Source organism: Nycticebus coucang, chromosome 12, assembly GCF_027406575.1.
Source record: "Nycticebus coucang isolate mNycCou1 chromosome 12, mNycCou1.pri, whole genome shotgun sequence".
NCBI lineage: Eukaryota > Metazoa > Chordata > Mammalia > Primates > Lorisidae > Nycticebus > Nycticebus coucang.
This window is the reverse complement of record NC_069791.1, coordinates 6,534,977-6,540,398: the sequence shown is the minus strand read 5'-3', so window position 1 is coordinate 6,540,398 and position 5,422 is coordinate 6,534,977. Positions and strand designations below refer to the sequence as shown.

Sequence of the window (5,422 nt, the reverse complement as noted above, 5' to 3'; positions counted from 1 at the left end):
CAGGGTCATTTTCTGGTTTTTTTCTATCTCTCTCTCTCTGTCTGTCTGTCTCATAGCATTATTCATAAAATTGAAAGTTGTATCAGAAAATATCTAAGAAATGTGAATGCTAGACTTACTTTTAATTGACAAAGTCACATAGGACTCACAGTAAGAGAAGCATTTGGATTAGCTAAGGTGTAAAGTTGGGAACTCCCCTCCTTTTCATGGGCCTTCCAAGTCTCATATTAACAAGCACAGGCTAGGTCAAAACACTGTAACTACAGGGCTAATCACAGCCACATGTCATCACTTAAATCTTTATTCTACTTCACAGCCCAGACATAGTGGCAGCTGACGTTAAATAAAGGACATCTGGATCATTTGGAAATGTCTGAACAACCTTGATCTCTCCTGTCTCAGGGAGCTATTATCATCCTATTGTCCCTGAAGTCACAGTTTGACTCCAGGAGATGTTGGGGAGGTCATGGAGTTGGGGGACCCCTTCTTTCTGAACCCAAACGTACCGTCCTCCGACCTTGTGCTTTCATCCGTAAGAAGCAAAGACCCTGACACATCTACAAGAGGCTCTGTCCTTCAGGCACTACATTTTCTGTAGACACTTTTAAATATATATTTTACTTTTTGGATTTTCTTTTGATAATCCTGATGCCTATCTTTTTTTCTTGTAATTATTTATATCAAAGATCCAAGCCAGGCTCATTGTTCAGTGATGCGTTTTGTGACAACTTGACATAATGAAAGTGATGTTCCAAAATTCTGAATCAATATTCTGCGTCCAGACATGTCTGTTAAAGTCAGACTGATTACGGAGGCTAATTTTTAATTTAAAATGCTAATACAAATGGAAGCTGCAATGAATAATAATGTTTCCAGGTCAGAAAATTGTTTCTGGATATAATATTTCCTTCTGGTATTTATTGATTTATTATGGACAAATATCAAAATGTAACTAATACATATATTTCAGACATGTCCTGGCCTTTTAATAATCTATTCATTTTTTTAACAAATATGATATGGAGACATTAACATAAGCTGCTTTATAATGTTTATAGTTAACGGGGGAAATGAGGTTAATTTTAATACATTCTTTAGAAAGTTTGACAAAATACAGTCCAATGTTTAAAAGAAAAAAAATTGAAGACAGGAAAGTAGTTTTTAAGAAGCTTACATTATATTGAGGTGAATTATACACCATGGTTATAAAACAGAAAAATCTCATTTTCAGACCTATCCTGATTCTCATATATTAAGTGATCTGGAGTCCCACATAAAAACTGTAGGCCACCGCTCTGCAAAATGTGTTCCTCTGTTATATCTGAAAACTCTTTTTCATTACATAGTATTTGACACCAAACCATAGAACTATTTCTTAGTTCTTAGTGAACCAGTTTTGGTTCACTAACACACATAGCATAAGAAAAAGTCATGAGTGTAATCATATTATATTAAATTATAAATCAAAAGATTTTAATAATGTTTTCTCTATTGATATAACAGAACACTATAATGGAAGCAGCAGAGTGAATGGAAAAGAATCTGGACTTTAAAACTCTATTCTGCCACTAAGAATTGGGTGACTTGGGGTAAATCACCTAATTCTTCTTAATATCAGATTTCTCATCTCTAAAATTAAGAATAAATCAATAATCACTTTTAAATGTATCACACGACATGTTTTCAAGTGTCATTAAAGGGAAAGAAGACCGAGTTTCTATTTCAGGACTTGGAGGAGGCAAACTGAGAAATTCAGCAGCCACCCTTGACCTCAGCATGCAGGTCCCGTGCCCCCTCCTCTAAATGCCACCTGGCCACCCAGACAGGTCGTAGGGTCAGGCCAGCGGGGCGGGATCCTTAGCCTTACCATGTAAACTGGTTTCATTGCCACCTTTCCTGTTTTTCATTTTCCCTTTCTTATTAGTATTCATTCAAAGATTTCTTTCATGAAAGGAAGAAATGTAAAGTGGTTTATCTCTGTGATTATTATTATCCTTCATTGAAGTTTGATATTTCTGTATATTTTTCCTTTATAAAATTTCAAGTGCAAAAAACATAGGCAGAGCCATTTCCCCAATGGTGGAGTAGGGCCTCTGAAAGAACACTAGCAAAAACTGTCAAATTCAACTTCATGAGAAATCTGGAAATTAACCAAAGGATTTCCATCAGGAAGCGTTCAGTCCAGAAAATGGCTAGGTCTTCATTACAACAGTGGGCTCTGAGGGCTTCAGCCTGTCTGGTTCCTCACTCCTCTCCCCAGCTCTGTGGAAGACACGACGACCACCAACCACCTCACACCCAGAAGGTGGTTCACTGCTCAGCAGGGACTGTGGTGCGGAGGACACAGAGTGAAGTAAGAGAAGCACATGAGGACAAACGCTCACTCACCTGTGGGATCTGAGAAGGGGGCTCATGGAAGGAGAGGGAAGACGCTGGTTACCAGCAGCTGCTGAGGGTGGAGGGGCACGGGGAACGGGGAGAGGTTAGTTAATGGGTAAAAAATTACAATTAGTCAGGAACACTGTAACAAAATTACAATTAGTCAGGATTAGTGTTCTAATCCCCAAACTGCAGATGCAGAGCGAGGGGACCCCTTCTGCACTGCTGATGGGAATGCAAGTTAATATGGCCTTTTTGGAAAGAAGTTTGGAGAACACTCAAGGAACTAAAAGTTGACCTACCATTCGATCCTGCAATTCCTCTACTAGGTACATACCCAGATGATTAGAAATCATTTTACAACAGACACATTTGCACCAGAATGTTTATTGCAGCCCAAGTGATAATTGCCAAGTCATGGAAGCAGCCCAAGTGCTCATCGACCCATGAATAGATTAACAAATTGTGATATATGTACACCATGGAATACTGTGCAGCCATAAAAAAGATGGAGACTTCATATCTTTTATATTTACCTGGATGGAGCTGGAACATATTCGTATCTTGAGATACTTAGTAAAGTTCTCAAGAATGGAAGATAAAGTATCCAAGGTACTCAATACTGCTACGAAACCAATATATAATCACCTACACAGTCATACGAATGGTAAAACATAAATATAGTCCAGAAAGAAGGAGGGGAGAGGGGAGAGAGGGGAGGGGAGGGAGATGCCGGGAGGAGGGAGGGCATTTGGGGGGACCTCACATAATGTGCATGATGCAATGGTACATTTCAAAACTATTAAGAATAGAGTATAAATGCCTTACCACAACAAATAAGTAAGCATTACACCTGCGGTGCATCTTACAAGGGTATATGTGAAACTTAGTAAATGTGGAATATAAATGTCCTAACACAACAACTAAGAAAATGCCAGGAAGGCTATATTAACCAGTGTGATGAAAATGTGTCTAATGGTCTATGAAACCAGGGTATGGTGCCCCATGATCACATTAATGTACACAGCTATGATTTAATAAAAAACCAACAACAAAACAAAAAACAAAAAACAAATAAGCCAGGTGATGGCTGTGTTAATCAGCTCTATATAAGCCTTCCACACTGTTTATCAAATCAGCACATCGTACCTCTCCGTCTCTGCCCCTGTGTGTGTGTGTCTCTGAGTTTGTCTTATTAGCTGCCTCTTTCTTTGGATGACCCTGACTGGTCACAGAAGCACATCCCGGATGCTCCGGCTGCAGGGCCCGCTCGCCCTGCCTTAGGCTTCTCCTCCATCCCAGCTCGTCCTGGAAAGCCATCCCTCTGGTATGACCATGGCTCACTCTTCATTACTTGGCCCTTTGCTCACGTGTCAGCTCTTCAGACTGCATGTTTCTAACCATCTAATCAAAAATCGCAGACCCAGTCCTCCCCTACCCCAAACCTTGCTGTTCTCCCTGAGGGCTTTATGTTTCAGTGTCTATAGACTACAAGTGCGATTCTGAGTCTGGGATATGGCCTTGTGAATATTGGACAGATAGCTCCAAAGTGCCCTCCTTATTAAACTGTTTTTCCTAATTTCCCACTTGCATCAACAGTGTGTGAGAATGGCTGTTCCTTCCGTATTCGTGCCAAAATAAAGTTGAAAAGATTTTAATCTTTGACAGTCTGATGTGTTGAAAATTCAGTTTCAAGTCCAATGGTGAATGTTTAAAATTCTGTTTAAATATCTTTTTTTTAATTAAATGCTCATCTAGGCTCTTTCCCTATTTCTTATTGAAATCATAATATTTACAATCTATTGTGTGACCATAATGCCATTCATTGAAGTGTTACGTTGATACTAAAGAGTGCTGAGGATGCCTCTTGGTTCTTCCCTGGCTTGTTAACTGTCAGGCCTCCCCATACTTTGTTGCAATTCTCCTGTAGTTTTCAACACAAGGTCCACACGACCGCCTGCCCTAAATCTCGCATGCATGTAATTTGATGCCCATTCTCTGCTTTTTGCTACCACCATTAGTACTTACATTCTGAATTAAATATTTTGGTTCATCTCTAACTTGATAGATTTAATGATCACATTTTTTTTTTCTAGAAATACTGTTAAACTACGATCCTCACAATTTTACATGGCGGAGTAGTTTCTCTTTGTAAGGCAGCTAAGTACACAGTCGTGGTTTATGTATTATTTTGCTATTCTTGTTATGATGAATGCTGTTGTGGAGATGTATAAGTTGAACCTTGTCGCTGAGTTTTCTTAAATAAAATGTCTTTACTGGACTTCCAGCTCAGTGTGGATTCTTTCCAAGTCAGCCTATAATTCACTCGCATTTATATGCAATTCATTCCTCATACATTTGACTAAATGTCTATTAAGTGATTTCTTTCTTATCAGGTACTATTCCAGGTGTTCAGAATATATAGCTAGGACTACGAGTCTACCCTCATGGGAAATACAATCTGCCTATGGAGACATACAATCAACCTACAAAAGCCACAGTTTTTTCTTTGCAAACAGAGGAATCGTTGTTTGAAAGTTTTCTTTTAGGTTTACATATTTTCTCTTTTAATACATTTTGTTCTGATTCAGAAACAATGCCATGTAATTTTAGGTTTCCCTTTGAGTTCATATTCATAATTTCTTGCCAGTAATGTTTATGTCTGAGTTACATCTCTATTTTTTCCTTTTTCTTTCTTTCTTTTTTTTTTTTTTTAACTTGCTTCACAAATTTGCGTGTCATCTTTGCACAGGGGCCATGCTAATCTTCTCTGTATTGTTCCAATTTTAGTATTTGTGCGGCTGAAGTGAGCACACTCTGTTTTGTTGTTTTTTTTTCTTGATTTTTCTCAAATGTGGTCTTCATGTTCATGAATTTCTTAAGTTTTTCTTTTCATTTATAATTATAATGTGTAATTGTTTTATGTTGATTTTCTTTTTCCTGAGAGCTGCCACTTTCATTGTGATCACATCCTTCTCTAATTATGTCACTGTTTGTGTGATTCATGCATCTTTTTGAAGAGGCTGTTCAATGAGACCATGCT

At 38.3% G+C, this 5,422-nt stretch overlaps 1 non-coding gene across 1 annotated transcript; it reads right to left on the bottom strand.

Moving 5' to 3' along the window:
• Positions 1 to 5,086: 5,086 nt before the first annotated feature.
• On the bottom strand, positions 5,087 to 5,195 carry LOC128562901 (U6 spliceosomal RNA). The gene has a single exon (XR_008373599.1). It is a non-coding gene; the product is annotated as a U6 spliceosomal RNA (small nuclear RNA).
• Positions 5,196 to 5,422: the final 227 nt, after the last annotated feature.